Source organism: Canis lupus, chromosome 35, assembly GCF_011100685.1.
Source record: "Canis lupus familiaris isolate Mischka breed German Shepherd chromosome 35, alternate assembly UU_Cfam_GSD_1.0, whole genome shotgun sequence".
NCBI classification, from domain to species: Eukaryota; Metazoa; Chordata; class Mammalia; order Carnivora; family Canidae; genus Canis; species Canis lupus.
The window spans coordinates 15,031,957-15,050,739 of NC_049256.1; positions in this window are offsets into that span (position 1 = coordinate 15,031,957).

The following is an 18,783-nucleotide window of genomic DNA, read 5'->3' on the forward strand; positions in this document are numbered from 1 at the left end:
GCATCTGGTTTCCCTCGGAATGGCTGGGGCTCCCAGATGCCTGCTGGAAAAATCCGGCTAGTGAATAAAGCAAACTTTTCAGGGTCTCTGTTCACGAATAATGGGGTGCAAGGTGAAGAGTCTGTTTGAGTTATTCCAGATAAATATGTGGACGACTAACCAGCTTAGTCTTCATTCTTTTTCCAAGCTCCTCCAGCTTATTTTCAAAAGCTTCTATTATCTATCACTTAATTATTAAAAAGTGTCTACTCTGTTTTCATAAATTATCTATGTGTTAGAGATATTGGCATATGAGAGAAAGAGTCATGGGGATAAGGGAGGTTCCAAAGCCAATTATCCCAGCTGGGAAGATTTTTAGAATATAATGGGACCCTTGAATTATTCTCTACTAGACCTTTAAGGATGTGTGTTTGTGTGTTTGGTTAGGGTGCGTGGGGGCGTGGGGTGGGGGGGTGTTGAGAAGGAAAAAGACTTCTAATCATCTCTACTTCATTATTCTTATCTGTTTGTAAGGACATCCTTGTTGTTGGGTCTTTCTCCATGAGTCTTAACTTCTTTATCCTGAAGACAGGAGACATGCCTGGATGAAATTATTAACAGTGAAAGTTATTTGGAATTACTGTTTATATGAACAGCATCATCTAAATTAAATGAGAAAGCATATGAAAAATGCTTAATAGCCTGCCTGGCACAGAGTTAATATTCAATACACTGTAGCTGCAATCACCTATGTCATATTGTAAAGCTGTATCTGATATACGAGGACACCTTAGCTGCATCATACGGTCCAGGGTGCTATATGTAACACATAATATATTGCGTATAACGTGCAACCTAATCAAATGCTCAGGGGCTATTTCTAGACTCTGGTCTAAGTCACTGAATGTGTCTTTCATGAAGACGTCAGGGAACAGACCAGAGGTGCAACTTTCTTCTCCTAATTTGCCACGCACAGCTACCAGGAATCGTCCAGTGAGGTAGAAGCTAGAATAAAGAAAGCAAAGCGAAAACCTTTACAATTAAGGATCTGTGATCTGAGCCCATATTGAAAACCTGCTGATCTTGAATTGGCACTTATCCCTTCTCCCTCACCACCCACCCTCCACAAAAACAGTGCACGTCATGCTTACAACCTTTACCTTGGGAAGAGAGGCCTGTACTGACATGGGTGGTATCAGGCCTGGTATACACGGGCAGCAAGGTGAATGTGTCTTCTCTCACAAAGTTCCCTTGTAAAAATTGTTGTTCAAAGAAAAATACTATTCTTAGCATTACCCCTCTCTGTCTCTTTAACCTTGACACATACATACACACACACACACACACACACACACACACACGTTGGGAAGGAAAATGAAAACACACACCTTTGTATCCACCCTCTTCAGTTTATTCACAGGGGCCTGCAAATTAAAGCCACAAAAGACAGACTAGCAAAAGAAAAGGACAGATTTTTTTTTTTTAAGGGAAGATTTTTATTCACACACACACCCGGGAGTTTACAGAAAAATGTTGGTTCAAGGAAGTGATGAGAACTGGAGGCTTCTACGCATTTTCATAGGGGAAGGGGAGGGGAGGAGGGCACGTATAAGAAAACAAATGGCTTTTAGGAAAGATAAATGGACCCTCCGGAGAACTGATGGGAGATAAAATAGTTTGGTGACTGGGTGTACCTGTGTGTGGTGCTGACCAGAAGGTGTCTGAGAAGGAAGATCAGAGCTGTCCCTGGGAGGGCCTCTATGACAGTGGAGCTTTGGGGGAGGCTGTGCTTTTAGGCAAATCGGAATTTCAAGAACTCCTATGCCTTCAGCTCAAAACAATTCTTGTGCCAAAGAGGCATATTGTGAGGTGGCATGTCCCCTTCAGCCACACATACCAAGTTGGTCTCATATGCTACTATTGAGGCATAAATAGGTAATGTTAACATTTCAGAGTTGAGAGAGGCCTGAGAAACCACCCCTGCCTTCTTTTCATAAACTAAGAAAGAGAAGGGAAGGCTCCCAGAGGGAACGTGCCTGCCTGAGATCGCCTCATGTGGGCCAGGGAGCTGAAACCCTTGGCTCCCCAGGGTGGGCTCTCCCTGAGGGCAGCAGCTAAACACACTTCTCATTTCCAGGAGTGGCCAGGGAGGAAGAAAAGACATGGAAAGATGACAAATAAGGATCTCTTCCTCCTCAAGCTCTTGGGTGCTGCTCATTTCTGAAAGCATGAACAAACAAACCCGAGCAGTTCTCCTGTATGGGCCCAGAGGGGAAAAGACAGGAGAGGGGAAGAAAGAAATTATTTAAATGGACGCCCTTTCTTGTGATTGCTTGCAAAAATGATCACTTTGTGATGATATGGCAACCTGATAGGGGAAATAATTTATAGATACCATTTCCAAGGGGGTGGGGGTAGGGTGGGGGGAGGTGGCTGGGTGGGGACCTACAAAACCCAACTGCACAGAAATGCAGAAGGAAATATTGTTCAGGGGGAAAAATATAATAAAACAATAAACTCCTCCTGTGCTTTACATGTTGAAAAGGTTTGGCCGTAAATCCTCATTTTGACATTCATCCCAGATCCATTTTAGAGGCAGCCCACAGACTCAACAGGGCGAGAGAAAACGCTAAATCATAATTACCTCATAAAAGCCAAGCCTGTTTCTCCGAATGCTTGAGAACTGGTATAGCTTCTCAAAATATCATAAATCTATTGTGTTCTCTCCTGTTTTACTTAACAGCCAATTAATGTTACTGCTTAAAAGAATTAAAGCCAGGGCCCAGAGGAGGGTGAGAGTCGGGGAAACCAAGGTCTTTAAACTTTGACTGGCACACAGATACGTGGTGCAGATCTAGCCCTCATTACAGAGCGGCTCATTAAAAGGCTCAGCCGCAGAAAAAAATCCTGCCACCATGCACATGCATTGATATGATCTTGTTCTTATTAGCATACTGGAAAGGAAAACATTTTTCAACACAATCTTGAGTCGGTTTTAATATCCTACAGGCTGACACCGGACACGATGGCAGGAGATCTCGCTCCCCTCTGGGAAGTCCTCCCACTAGGGAAGTGTTTGGGCCACCCACATGGCCCCTCTAATTAGCAGGGGCAGGATGGATCAAAACAAGGCACTCACAGAGCCCCAAAGGGGTCCTGATGGCATCGGGGACTCTGGTCTGGACACCGTCTTAGGACTACGCCATGCGTTGCTGAACGAAGACAATAAATTCTTGATTTTTTCTCAGAGGGCTCATGTGCAAGTTGATCATCCTCCTGAAGAGCATCGCCACCCTATATTCTCAGCAAAGACGGAAGCAGGTGGCTGTAGAAGCTCCTGGGCAGTGCATGAAAACCAGCATGGCAAGATGCAGAATCAGAAACATCTAGGTTCTGACCTTACCTCCTTCTGGCCTTGGGCAAGGAATATTCCTTGGATCCCAGTTCCTGGCTCTGGAAAATAAAGATGTCAGTGACTGCCCGTGGTCCATGGGGCAAAACCGTTCTAAAATTACCTAGAATATTAGTTCTGTTGTATGTGAATCTCTCTACAGTATTGTGAGGTCTGACCAGGGTGATATTTAAAATAGATAACAGCCAGGGAGGCATGGGTCTCAGGATGACTGGCCGGCCAATTGGAATGTGGTGGTACGGTCACTAGAATAGTGACAGCCAGGCATGACCAGCATGGCGCTACCTACGTAGGCTGGATGAACATCACCCTGGTCCCTGGAGATTGTCAAAGTCGTTCAGAGTGGAGGCTTTAGAGGGGGAGGGAGAGTAAGATGGTGTGGACAGCCAGGAGGTGGCCAAGGGGCAGATGACTATTTGAAAGTGCGACTCAAGGAGAAGGAACCAGATCTGGGAGAGAAAGTGAACGTGGGGCCTTGGAGTCAAGTTGACTTGGCTGAGATCCTCCCGTAGCCCCAGATGTGTGGCCTCTGGCAAGTTCCTTAACTTCCCTGAGCCTCAGTTTCCCCGTCTGTAAAACGGAGATAAAGCAAGGTGTCACACAGGAGACAAAACTAAACCCACGAGGCAAAATATAATAATTATCACAACTTATTCTTGATAATGCTTCAAAATTCCTATAAAATTTGTGTCCCAAATCATCTCTCAGTGGGTCTAATATGGCCAGATTTTTCTCTAACAGTAGAACTGATTAAATCCTTGGCTTCAGTGTATGGGCCATTTTGGATTGAAAAAAAAAAAAAGAATTGCATTGTAAATTTAATCACCAGAAGCATCCTCGGTGTTGTGAGATGCTAACAGCGTGCAAGGCATCCCGGGAACAGAGATCATACCAGCGATCTCACATCTCCCGCGCACTCTGGGGCCCAAGTTCACTGAGTGGAATTGGGAGCAAAATCATTTGCACCAATTATATTAAATTCATTCTCTCTCTCTTGCACCTCCATGCCTCCTCTCTGTGAAGTATACACCGTGGAATTTATCTAGGTTGGATAGGCCAAATGCATGCATCATGCCACTTCACTATAATTAGATACACATCTCACACGTTGGGTGTAAGGACTGAGGACTGAGTGCTTGTCAAGGGCACAGCAGAAGAGCTCGTATGTATTCAATCAGTACAAAGTACCACTTTCCTCCCTCCCGTTTGAGAAAGCCCAAATGATGACTATTTTTAAAGAGAATCAGACAGATCACATTGTACGGAAGCCCTACCCTCACCAACATCTTCATCCTTTTTTTTTTTTTTAAGATTTCTTTTTTTTTTTTTTTTTTATTCATGAGAGACAGAGAGAGGCAGAGACATAGGCAGAGGGAGAAGCAGGCTCCCTGCGGGGAACCTGATGCGGGACTCAATCCCAGACCTGGGGATCACTCAACCAAGGGAGACGCTCAACTGCTGAGCCACCCAGGCATCCCCTCTTTTTTAAAAAAAATTTATTTATTTATTTGAAAGAGAGAGCTCAAGCAGGGGGAGGGGCAGAGGCAGAAGGAGAAGCAGGCTCCCCACTGAGCAGGGAGCCTGCAGCAGGGGCTTGATCCCAGGACCCTGAGATCATGACCTGAAGGGAGGGTGAATGCTTACCAGACTGAGTCACCCAGGCACCCTTCAACATCTTTATCCTTGAATGTCCTTGGAGGTGACAGCTATAGACAGGATGTGTCTCCCTAGAATTCTTATGTTGAAATCCTCATCCCCACTGTGTTGGTATGAGGAGGTGGGGCCTTTGAGAGGTGATTAGAGGGTGAGGCCTCATCAATGGGGTTAGTGCACTTATAAGAAGGGTCCCAGAGAGCTCCTCCCTCCCTTCCATCACAGTGAAGCAACAACCACCCATGAACTGGGAAGTGGGCTTTTGCCAGATGCCAATCTGCCAGCACCCTGATCTCGGACTTTCCCATCTGCAGAGCCATAAGGAATAAGTCTCTGTGGTTTAGAAGCCTACCAGGATATGGTAGTTTGTTATAATAGCCAGAATGGATTAAGACGGTGACAAAATTTTAAAAGAAGGACAAGGGGCACCTGAGTGGCTCAGTCGGTTAAGCTTCTGCCTTTGACTCAGGCTGTGATCGCAGGGTCCTGGGATTGGTCCCTGCTGAGCAGGGAGCTTGCTTTTCCCTCTGCTTCTCTCTCCCCCTGCTAATGCTGTCTTAAATAAATTCTTTTTAGAAAATTCTTTTAAAAAAAGGAAAAGAAGTACAGAAGGAGGGTCAGAGGGAGGGAGATCACTGAAGAGCACGTCAGTGGAGACTTTCTGGAATGATGATATTGATGGCTGATAGGGCTGGGGAGGCATGACAGCTTAAATCTGTGGTTCCTGTAGCTAATGCTGATGAATTATGTACTGATCATTTCCTCTCCTGTGGACCAGGCACTGTACTAGGCTTTTTCACGTGTGACGGGAAAAAAAATCAGTACTTGTTCATAGCCTTGTCCCTTTCCACTTGTCCAAAAGGATTCTGTGCCACTCTGCTGGTCCTTGAAACTTTGTTTGCAGAATCGGAATGCAGTGCAGAAGAAAGGAACATCATCCGGCTGGAGTGATGCACCTGCTGGGAAGGACTGTGTTTCCTGTGGAGCAGAATTCAGCAAAGAGGTGAGAAAAAGGAGTAGGGTGAGAGGCATAGGTGGGGCAAGCAAGAACACAGACCTGAGATATCTGGGGAGTTTGGAAAAAGAGAAGAGAGATGTGTGGTGGGGAGTTGGGGTTGGGTCAGTTGCCAGGAGACAACAGTGGGGGTTAGTGGTGAGGAAGGTTCTAGAAGACATTGTAGCATACTAGAAATGCAACCCTATATGAAGGGAGCAAAGTTCTCATTAGCCTTCAAAAAATTTTTGACCACCATTCTTCCCGTAGTAGCTTACTTAAAAAAAAAAAAATCTATCATCTTGTAGTATAATTCTTTCATTCAACTGTCATAATTTCTCTTCCATCTCGATCCTAAGATCTTGTTGCTCTTCTTTCTCATTTTTCATTAATAACCAGGAAGATAATTGCCCAGGTCAGTGTCTGAAATATCAATTTGTAAAAATCCATAGAAATTCGCTGTGATTAAACAGAGCATCCAAATTCAATGGTAATCAGATCTCCCAACCCTACCCACAGGACAGAGTGGGAGGACACGTACATGCTTTGCAATGATTTGCCCCAAATGTCCTGTACAAATTGTCACTCCCCCAGTCTGAGTTGTTTGGGGTGTGGCTCTTCCCACGGCAGACCTGTGACAATCCCTCAAAGCAGCTGGTCCGACAACTTGTACTGCAAGGAGCCTGTGCTGCCTCCTGAGCAGCTAGTACTTCCAGAGGCGTGAAGACAGAGGCATGTCTCCAGCCCCGAAGACTCACGTGAGGCTCGGAACCTTGGAAGGGACATGTGGGACCAGGGCCGCAAATTAAACAGCCAGTCTGCAGAGACCTGAGTCACCAGCAGACGTTGCAAATTATTAATCCCCCCTCCTGCTAAATCCTCAGAATTTGCAAGAGAGTTGTGCCTCAGCAGCTGAAGCCAAGTCTCCCAGCAAAGAACTCTACCCGCCCCCCACCCCGGAGAAAGGTGTGAACAAGAGAATTTGTCAGGGTCTGTCCTGGGGAGCCTCAGCTGCTCATTTCCTTCTTTCCTGAAAGTGAGTGTGACACCTGACACCAAGTCAGAATCTTAGGGCATCTGGCAAGCCAGTGACTCGGAGTTTGTGTGGTTGTTTTCACAATTAACTTGCAAATATACGTTTCTGAGATCTCAGATTTAACTTCCTAATGATGCCTATGCCTCCCGGTTAATTGAATGAAAGTCTTTCTTTTGCCAGTCACAAATAACCTTTTTAACCTGTAGGATCCCAATATACCTTCTAGGCCCACTAAAACGGAAATGAGCAATCACTGTAGGTCTGAATCTTTAAAAAAAAAACTTTTTTTCCTTACAAATATCTCCTACTACTGAAACTCAGGGCTGCAAGGTCAGACACAAATACACTATATCAACACTGCACCTGGATTCAGAAGAAAAAGGAGCCTTGGAAAATAGTTAAGTGGACAGATGGTAGGGTCCTGTTACCCTGTGACAGGCATGGCGGGGGTCCTAAGACGTAGGCTAGGAATTCCTGTGAGTGCCTCGGTCACTTTTCACGCAAGTATGTATCTTATCACAACCCCCCTCCAGGGATCCTACACCCACTTCCCAGCTGCTGACACCCCACTGCCACCAGCTTCAAATTCCTTCTCTGATGAGAAAGACAAAGTGGACAGGAGGTGGGATTTATGATAATCATTTGTGTCTAGAACTCTATCATGTTTCCGAAGTCTACTGCTCCATATTAACAAATTAGAAGGCTCAGTACACTGCACCCAAAGTTTTGCTAAAAAGCTGTTTTTGCAATATTCCCAATACTCATTGGTGGACTTTAGGCACGGGATCATCTGGCAGTTGGGAGTCTCTAACTGGACAGCAGGGGCAGAAGAGCTCTAGGATCGGGTCAGGGCACAGCCCTGCAGAATGAGTGGGCATTCCATGTGTCCGTCTCAGCACCCCCCGACGTGGTGCCCCTAGCCTCCACTTCCCCCCTCCTGTGCCTCCTTAGTGAATTAATTACCTTTAGCTTCCATCATATGGTGATGCTTGATATTTTTCTGAAACAATAGAAGAGGCCATGAGTCATCTAGCTACCATTTCCTCCCTTGACTGATTCCTTAGCGTGGTCCTTACAACTCTGCAAGGTCTGGAGAACCTCAGAGGTACGTATCCTCATCTCACTTCTACTGACTCTATCACCTCGAATCTCTCACAGCCTGTCCAAAGGTTCATCCTTTTTTCATCCTCCAGTGAAGGTAAAAAACAGTTCATCTCAGCTAAGGGATCCTTAATGCCCCAGAGTGAATAATTTGCTTAATATTTACTCATGAACCTCTTCGTGACCTTTCTCATCATCTTCTTTGTCTCCTTCTGTGCTTGGGAAATTGGGCCAATGCTTTTCAAGGCCCCTTCTAAAACACAGTGATCTCATTTTATTCTACATTTCTGATTAGTACAACATGTCTAGTAGACACTCAATTCAACTTTAAAGTTGAATCTAAAATGGTATTAACTACGGTCATTCGATACATAACTATATTAATTTAATCTACATTAATGCCCCCATAGCTATATTTTTCTTGCTATAAAATCACAGCTAGAAAAAATTAAAAGATCTAATAAGCTGGGTCTCCAACCTCCAAGCATTAAAACTGAGAAACACATGGAATTCTGCACAATATCCAGAGCTCATTGTTTTAGGGTTTATTCTTTCTTTCCTCTGCGTGCTGTAATAGGAAAACTAGCAAAACAAAACAAAAACATTGGACTTGGGCTCTTAATTTATTACTTTTGTCTTCCTGACCTCAGGTGACTCCTTTAACCTCTCTCTGCCCCCCATATCCTCATTTATAAAATGTAGGGTTGGATTATATCACATGGATTTTCAAAACTTTTTTCTTTTTTTTTAGACATGGAAACCTCTCTTAAAAAGAAATCTTAGGGAGAAGCACAATGCATGTAACAGATAAAAGCAGAGTTCTCTGGTTGAAGCAGGGATGGGGGACCCTAAGACTCACTGCTTAGATCCTCTTATGAAAATTTCACCCATCCCCACCTTCTTTTAACAATTTATGTTTTCACACACAAGCACAGCTTTGCTCTGTGTAGAGTGTTCACATTCATCGTACCTGTCTGATAGTCTACATGTAAGGTGTGACTTTGCATGTGTTTATATGAGTGTATAAAAGATGCCCAAATTTCCCACAACACCTTAAAATCTATGACTCAGAATGAGAACAAACACTGCTAGCGCTTCGAGTCACAAGCCTAATACAGAACAGTAGCTCCACACACCTTGCTCTTAGAAACCTCTGCCCACCTCCTGGGCGAGACAGTAGATGTCTCATTTATACACCAGCAGGTGCTGCTGCCCTTCTCCTCCTGGTCTACTTGGCCCCATTGTCTCTCCTGTGGGATAACAAAATCCAGCAGCCGTTGTGTCCACTGCTCCACCAGCCAACGTGGTCTCTTGCTGTCTTGCTGGTTGATGGTTCCACACATCACTGCCCTGCTGAGCAGGTGGGTGGTATGGCTGCTGCACTGCACACAGTGCCCCAGGAGACAGTGCAACTTCATGGTCTTGGCTCTCGGGCAGCAGCATCTCCAGAGCTGTGAGCACTGGTTGGATCAATGTCTTGCAATATGATGGGGAGAATGCCTCCTTATCCGCTCCCATTGCCACCACCTCATGGGACTCAAACAGGTGGCCAGTGGCTATTGGACCAGAAGACAAATCCATGTGACAGATCACACTATGCAGAGAACCACTTCTCCCCTCCAATGAATAAGTCAAATTCTTTGTGTCTGGTTTATTTCTCCCTTAATGCTCTCCCAGGAGGCTCCTCAGCCCCTGTGCAAATAGATTGCAGGTCTCTGAATCCCAGCTGATCCATCTCGGGCTCATTCTGAGACCTTTGGATGAATATGTACATGGTTACAGTATAAATCAAGAACACCCATCACCTGGAGGACTCGGATCTTCTCTTGCAAGTTTTCATTTCAGGATGCATGCAGAAACTCTTCACATGCAATAGGCAGAGATCAAATACCTAAGTTTTTAGCTGAGATCAAGCTGGGAGCCTTGTGAACAATTATGCTATGCGTAAAAGGAAGAGGCTTTAGATCCCAGTGGAAAAGTCTTTACTACACAATGATGCCGCTTTGATTTTTGGCAACTGGTTTCAGAAATCACGCAAGTAATACCTGTGCCGAAGAAATCTGTTTAGATCAGTATTTCCCCAAGAGTGATGTGCACAACCCCCCTGTGCTACAAGATTCTCCAGAAATAAACAAATGCATGAACAAATTTGAGACCCCCGCATCCTATGACTTAGAGGGTCGCAATATGCCTCCATATTAGAAATATTAGAAAATATTAGAAAAATATTGAGTAAAGAAATGTTTAATTTTTTGCAACTCATTGTTTTTAAATACACTGACAATAAAACTCTTTTTAAAAAATTCTAACACTTTTTAATGTTCCTCAGAAGTGATGTTTTATGGAATGCATTTTGAGAAAGTTAGCTTAGAACGGGGGTCAGCAAACTATTTCTGTAAAAAATCAAATAGGGAAACATTTCAGCTTTGCAGCCATATGGTCTGTGGCAATTACTCTTCTGTACCACAAAAGCAGTCATAGACAACACATAAACCAATAAGTGTGGCTGTGTTCCAATAAAACTTTGGTTGCGGACATCGAAATTTAAATTTCATGTCACTCTCATGTATCATGAAACATTATTCTCTCTTTGGCTTCTTCCAACCACTTTAAAAATTCCAATCTACATTTAAAAATGAAAAAAAAAAATCTTAACTCTAGGGCTGTACAAACATAGGTAGTGAGCTAAATTTGACCTGTGGGTCATAGTGTGCCAGTCCCCAGCTTGGCAGCAAAGTCAGCTAGTAAAAGAACTGAATGTCTATGTAGATACCAGACCCAGAGTCCCCAGAGCAGAAACCCCATGTGTTTATCCCCAATTCTATCTCTACACTCAGTCTGCTGCCTAGGATTGGGTCAAACCATATGGTACATGCTTCTAAATATTTATTAAATGAAGGAATAATCACCAATTCAACTTACCTGTCAATAGCATGGCCAGAATTTAGTTTGTCTTGGCTCCGATCACTGGAGACGTCAGTCTAAGTGGCAAATAGGACCCCATGACTCCGATGTGTTCCATGCCAACAAGAATTTCTCACCTTTCTGAATAGCATTTGATGCCTACAGCGGCCTGGTGTACAAATTCAGACCATTAATGATCAGACCGGCCAGCTAGAGTAAAAATAAATGCAATCTAGAAAGTTGTCCTGTCTTTGCGAGACAGGAATTTAGATCTTTCTCCCCAAAGTTAGTCTCTTTCCAAGACTGTCCTGTCCTTTGGAAGTTTCCATGGGTACTATGGAGTCATTCATTGGATGACGACTTTCTGCCTGGCTGTAGTCCCATCTCCTCACTGCCACCCTCTCTAACAAACTCCAGGCTGCTCAGTGCTCCTTCCTCTGAACATACTGATTGATCAATTCATCCATTCAACAGACACTTACTGGCCAGTATGTGCCCCATAAAATGCTATGCCTGTAACCTAGAAATATAAAAATGAAAAAACAAAAACTCTCTTCAGAGAGTTCACAACTCAGTGGAAGAGCCAGAAATAGAAATAGATAGTGAGAGGGGCTTGGGCCACCCTGAGAACCTTTCCACCAGCTCTGACACTAGCCTGGGATCTTCAGTTCCCTTTTCAGGGGTGGATACTACTGCTGTATAACTAGAGATTCCCTGAGGGCAGACACTATGCCCTTTGTCTTTTTTACCTTGAAAGCGCCTCACACAGTGACTCCTTACATAGCAGATTCTCATCAAGCATCTGATGGATCTTGGAGCTATGAATAAAAAGCATAAATGAGCTAGAGAAGAGACATTGTAGATTTTATTTTGCAGTTTTGATACTGGATGTTTTGTCTCTTCCTGACTTAGATTCACCCAGACTTTTGTGCTGTTGGTAAGCAGTAGACCCAAGGGTAGGGAGTGGGGTGGGAAGTGACCTGGAATCTGTAAAAGTCCCGGTCCTGCAGGCCAAGAAGTAGAGCAGCAGCAGACAGCAGAGGACAGGAAAGGGTGAGCAATTTCCTTGAGGGCCTCGCCTTTCTCTCTCGACACAGGCCACCGTGTTGGGTGGTTGCTCAGCTGCTATGGACCTCCAAGGACTCGCTTCCTACACATAACCCCTCTCCAGCAGGAGGGTCCCTGTAGACCAGATCCTGTGGAGGGGGCGGTAGTGATACTTTTGTTTCTATAGGAATTTTCAAAAACAATAGATTTGCTTGAGTTCAATGGCTGAGCCAAGCTGTGAAGCCAGACCTCCGACAGAGGCAGCCCTGCCCAGCCTTGGCTGTCATGCCAACCGACCATAAGGCAACCCGGTCTCATTGTCCACACAGGCACAGCTGGTACTCACACCTCTGCTTCCCCTGGAAAGGTGGCAGAGTCTAGTGTGGAGGCTTTGGAATTAAGAAGGCGTTGGTTTCATATCTTTCTGTCATCTGAGACAAATCACTATTCCTCTGAGCCTCAGTTTTTCAATTTATGAAATGGGGAAGATGATGTCTCTTTTTAAAAAGATTTTACGTATTTATTTGAGAGAGATGGTGCAAGAGGCAGAGGAAGGGGGAGAGACTCTCAAGCAGACTCCCAGCTGAATGTGGAGCCCGATGAAGGGCTGGATCCCATGACCCTGAGATCATGACCTGAGCTGAAATCAAGAGTCTGATGCCCAACCGACTGAGCCACCCAGGTGCCCTGTAATATCTTTTGCTGTTGTTGGAGGATTTCAGGAGAGTGTGTTTGTAAATGTCCGGGCACCAACACACTCTTCACAAATGTAGCTGGTATTATTTATTACCTTCTTCCCACAGGGCTGCAGTGAGTGGGCTTCCCAACTCCTGGGACAGTCCTGTGTTCTACAGAGTGTACCGGCTAGATTCTCAAGGACATCACCCTGGGGCTTCTGGGTTTGACTTTCCATGGATCTCCTAAGTGCTTCACCATCCCACCATCTGTTTCTCATCTTCATGTGCTATGGTTCCAGATTATGATGTCTCCTGCCCTTAAAGAATATGGGGCTTTTGTTTCTATTCCTTGTTCTCTTTGCTGTTATGGAGCAATTTTTGAAAAAAAAAAAAAAAAAGGACAGCAGAAACATCTTTACTCTGTCATCTAAAAACCTGGTTAATCTCTCCAGATATTTTGATGAGCACAACACATAATAGGATATCTTAGAAATCAAAAGTAATATTTTCCATCCCTTCTCCTCCTCCCCTAGGTCCTTAAATACAATAAAGTACACAATAGCTTGCTCATTCCGTTTCCTGCCATCAGCACATTCCTCCCGCCCCGTCCCACAGGCCCTGCTCACGGACGAAGCAGTCAAGGCTAGGGTTTGCCTGACTCGCAGGAAAGAGGAATGTAATTGGAGGGAGGAGAACATTACAACAAACCAGCTGCTCTTCGGAGGTTGATTTTCCTTTTGGAAAGCAGCAGAAGCAATCACCGTGGCTCATTAGAAGGCCTAACACACTGGTTGCAAAACTATATTTGGAAAACTGTATTCACTTAGCTCTGAAGTGGTGAGAGGGTGTGAAAGGGTGGAAGGAAGAGGAAAAGACAGAGCAGGGCCTGCTTGGGTATAGACATGAATCTGCAAACAGGTCATTTGAATTGGATTTTAAGAGGAATTGGACACGAATAGAGCTGGGACCCCAGGCCAAGTACGGACCTGGGTCTCGATGCACTGAGTACTGTGAAGTTCTGGCCCTTTAGCGAAGTGAGCTTGCCTATGGAGAGGTGGTTGAGCCAAGTGGGAAGAGGGTAAAGATATAGCTAGTGTAATGTGCCCTGAGAAAGTCCACTGCTGACTTGGGCTTCCAGGAAGCTGTGGCGTGTGTCTGCGGTCTTGCCATGAAGTTTGCCATTGAATCACATCCAGGCCCATTGGATGTAATGAGCCATTACATTCCATCCTTGCCTTTCTGCAGCTCGCTGACTAGAACGTGTCTGACACCACCACAGGCTACAATCTCGTGTTGTGCTTGATCAGAACCAAAGGAAGTGTCTTGGGATGGGGAGGACAGACTCTGGGCAAGAGAGTGCATGCAGGGTTCAAGAAGTTGGTGAGGTAGAACTAACCCAGAAAGAACTTGAAAAGTCACCTGCTCTCTTCTGTTGGATGAGAGCACTGGGAGCACTTCCTCCCAGTAGCCTTTCTCATAAGAGTTGTATAATACAGCCATTTAATTTACTTACCTGGGTGGCTTAGTCAGTTAAGCATCTGACTGCCTCAGGTCATGATCTCAGGGTCGTGAGATGAAGCGAGTAGGACTCTGTGCTCAGAAGACAGCCTGCTTGAGATTCTCTCTCTCTCCCCTCTCCCTCTGCCTCTCCCCCTGCTCATGCTCTCTCTCAAATAGATAAATAAAATCTTAAAAAAAAAAATTCTACTTAACAATTCCCAGTGTGGGTACAGTTCTTTACATTTAATAAAGTACTTTTACCAGGATTGCCAAGAGCTGCTTCTTGCTTAAAAAACCACAACCATGACAGCAACAACAACAGGGGTCCCATCCCAGCAAGGATGGAGGTGAGAAAAGTCTTTATATAGCATTTGTATTGATATGCAACAGAGACAGGATCCAGGCCCCTTGGGATTCCACAGTTTTGGTAATTTGTACTCGCTTTCCCTTGCCCTACTCACTTTCTGATAAAATATCTCATTTAAAACTCAAGCATATGTTATTGTTTCTATTTTACAGGAATAAAATGAAGTTGGAGAAGTTTTCTTGACTTGCCCAGGGCCACCCATCGACATAACAACGTGGCTGAGACACAGACCCAAGTTACTCTCATGTCAGTTCATGTTGACCACAGGGCATTAGTCAGAAATGTGCCATCCTTGATAGGAAACCCAAGTGCCAATAACTAAAACAGAAGGTAAGATTACCTAAAGCAGTAGGTAAGATCTGGGGAATTTGCCCCAAGGAAGCAGGTTTATACCATCTTTCTGGGCTACTATCTTTATTTAGCATATGGCTTCTATACTCGTTCATAAACTGTTATTCCTTGAAGCATCACATCCTCATTCGAGGAAGAAGAAAGAAGCTGCTCCATACAATGTACCACAGACTGGGAGGGGTAAAACGATTGGCATTTATTCTCTTAAAGTTCTGGTGGTTGGAAGTCCAAAATCAAGGTGTGTGCAGGGCTACCCTCTCTCTGAAGGGTCCAGGGAAGAATCCATTCTTACCTCTTCTGGTTTCTGGTGTTGCTAGCCATCCTTGGCAATCTTTGGCTTATAGATACATCACTCTAACCTCTGCCTTCATCTTCAACTGGACTTCTTCCCTGGGTGTCTGCACCTCTGTGTCCAAATGTCCCTTTTCTTATAAGGACACCAGTCATATTAGATTCAGGATTCATCCTAACTCAATAGGACTACATCTTAAGTTGATTTCCTCTGCAAAGGACCATATTTCCAAATAAGGTCAAATTTATTGGGTGTCTGCAATGTTCACTCTTCATGCTTTGAACCAGGGTCTCCACCTCCCTGGGCACAGCTGATTGGATCAATGATGAGCACTTGGCCAAAAGGCAACCTGCAGTATAGCAAGTGGCTCTGGTCCACAGGTGCACAACAGAAATGCCTGGGGATATTTTTCAAAATACCAAAGTCTAATTCAACATCAGCTGGAAATTCTCATTTATTACATATCACTGGATCCCCAGGAAGTGGGTTTTGAAAAAGCTATGTAGTTGCTTCTGGTGTGTTTCCCTGGTAAGCTCTCTGCTAATTTTATGCAAATGTTGCCTAGATGGGGTTCCCTCTACTGGATAGTGATTAGATAAACCAATCTGACCCTTTCTGGAGGAGTTTGACTTCGGGACCCACAGAGAGGTGGGGATGCTGGAAAGTCTGGAATAACAGAAGTGGTGAGTCAGGGCTGATTATATCATTGATATGGCTGAGCTGTGGTGCAGAAACCAAGGGATGCTTGATCTGAGTGGACAGTGAGCAGGTAGATGCTGTGTCGTCAGAGGAGTTGTGAGGTTATAAAGGTCTCACTGGACCCTAAATAATGACAGCCATGCTCACTTCTCAGTAGGACCTGCTTGTGGCCTCCAGTCTCCTGACTTCTTCCTTGCATATCCCACATCAACGCTCACTCGTGGAGGTAACATGGTGTGTCTTTGTTGTTTGCAAAAATGAAAGAAATCAAAATAGAAAAATAGAGGGTTAGATTCATTCAGTACTCTTCAAGCATTTATTTTATAACGAGAATATAAAGAATATATGTATTTTTCCCTAGGGAAGTGGTGAATAAGACAGATTGTGTCCCCACTTTTATGGAACTTATATCCTAATTGATTAATCAGACAACTATATAGAAATCAACAAGATGGTTTCAGATGATGATGAGTGCTACGTTTGAGAATAAGAGAGGGGCAGGAAATTCTTTGGGTACACTGGCCAGAGAAGACAGCTGGGGACGTGGCCTAAGGGCTACCTACCTACATATCTATATATCTACCATGAGAACTGTGATTTTTAATGCTTAAAGGTCTTTAGAGATCTTCTTTGAACTTTTTCACTTTACATATTAGGAAACAGGCTCAGAGAGGGGGAAGAGACTTGTCTGTGGTCAAACAGCAAGTTAGTACCAGGAAGCAAGATTCCCTTCTCCTCACTCAGTGGAGGTCTCTTTGGGTGTCATAACTGCTCTTGCCATAGATTACATCTGTTGCTTTAGAAGGAATGGCTGAAAGGGAGGAGAGGTAGCAGAGAACTTAATGCTGCTACTTCTCCTTCAATTATCATACAGCCTCTTATTCTTGTCATCACTTTGGGCCAGTTTCTTTCTTACCTGAAGGGCTTGCAGGCCTGCAGCTAAGGGTGGGGAGCCAGGCAAGTTCTGTAAATTACAAGGGACTCCTTGATACAGGAGCATCCCATTACCGGTTACCACGGATTGACAGCTGTCTGAATATCTGTCTTCCCCAGAGATTGCCTGGGAGAGGAGCAGAGAACAGGGAGGGAGCACAGAGGAAGGAAAGGCAATTCTCCAACAATCAGTTAGACTTGCACAGGAGTGAAAATAATCATCCACTAAAGACACGTTTCCTTTGAGTCACCCTAGCACGCGCATGGTCTTCAACCATTTGATATTCTTTGCCACTTCTCCCTTTCTGGTCTGCCTGGGCTTCTCTCCTGCTTCCACCACGCCTCCTCCCCCACTTCCTCCTTTCTTTCCTCTCTCTCCCTCACACCATGTTACCATTATTGTCAGTAGAACGAGCTGCATGCATGCCAAATCAGGTCATTCACAAATATAGAACGAACGTCTGTCACTACAGATTTACCACTATGACTAAAGCATGGCCCTTCTGTCTGTGAAAAGTGTGCCCATTAGTTATGTGGGATCACAGCCCCTGTAAGACTTTACACCCTCTACCTTAGCTTCACGGAGGTAAGCATTCTCCCAATAAACATCATTTGGAGTGTCTTTGAATGATTTATTGTGGTGACTCCATTTGTGTTTCTAAAGCCAAGACAAAGTCAGCCTTTCCCTGTGCCCCTCCCACCCCACCTCCAGCACACGAATGCAAAGCCATTTTCTGGAGTTTAGGGCTTAGCTGTGCATATTTGTTCTGGCTGAAACCCCACTGGAGGATATTTGCTGAAAATTAGATAACTAACAACACTGCATTAAAGAAAATGAGGGTAACGCAGGCAACTTTTCACGAAAAAGAGCTAACCAGAAACACAATAACTAAATGCAACATGTAATCCTGTACCACATGAAAAATACAAGTTAAAAAGAAAGAAGGAAAGAAGAAAGAAAGAAAGAAAGAAAGAAAGAAAGAAAGAAAGAAAGAAAGAAAGAAGAAGAAAGAAAGAAAGAAAGAAAGAAAGAAAGAAAGAAAGAAAGAAAGAAAGAAAGAAAGAAAGACTAACAAAACATCAACCCCTACTTACATTATTCAGAATTCTCTGTTGGATGTTTTAAATTCCTCATGTACTTTTACATTGTTAAAATCAGAGCAATTCTGCTTTCAATCAGATATTGCAACATACTCGATGCCAACTGAGAAAAATAAAAATACGAGAAGAGGTAAAATTGAAAAGGGATAAAAAAAGATAAAATACGTTTTTTAAATACCTGTTTATCTTTAAAATGGTCTTGTTTCCAAATGGTTTGGTCCATGTGGAAGTACAAGTCTACCCTGAGTTTGACAGATAACTAAAGCAACACCAAAGACACCATAAGTGTGAATGAGAACTTTGATAATGAAGATTATAATTGAATACTGAACTCCAAATTCCAAAAAACTGGAGTTTTTTTATGGTTTTCACAATTTCCCTAGAACAGTCCAGACAAATTCTACAGGACCTCCAAAACCCAATACGGGAAAAACAGAAATAAAATTCCAATCTACTACCCACACAACTTCTTTATATTTTGATTCTTAGGTTGAATCTATTTTCAGAGTTGAGAATTAAAAAAATATATATTTTTTTAACATGAAGTCAGCAGAACTGGTAAATGTTAAAGTAAGAAAATCAGACCTATTATTACTGCCCCAAATAACTCTATTACCCAACTGACCTCAGTTGTAAATGCCTTTGCCAGTTAATTATTATACTATTACTATTGTTATCACCATTGTTATTATTTTGTTCTTTTCTTTGATCATTAGTTTGCTGGTTCAACCATCATA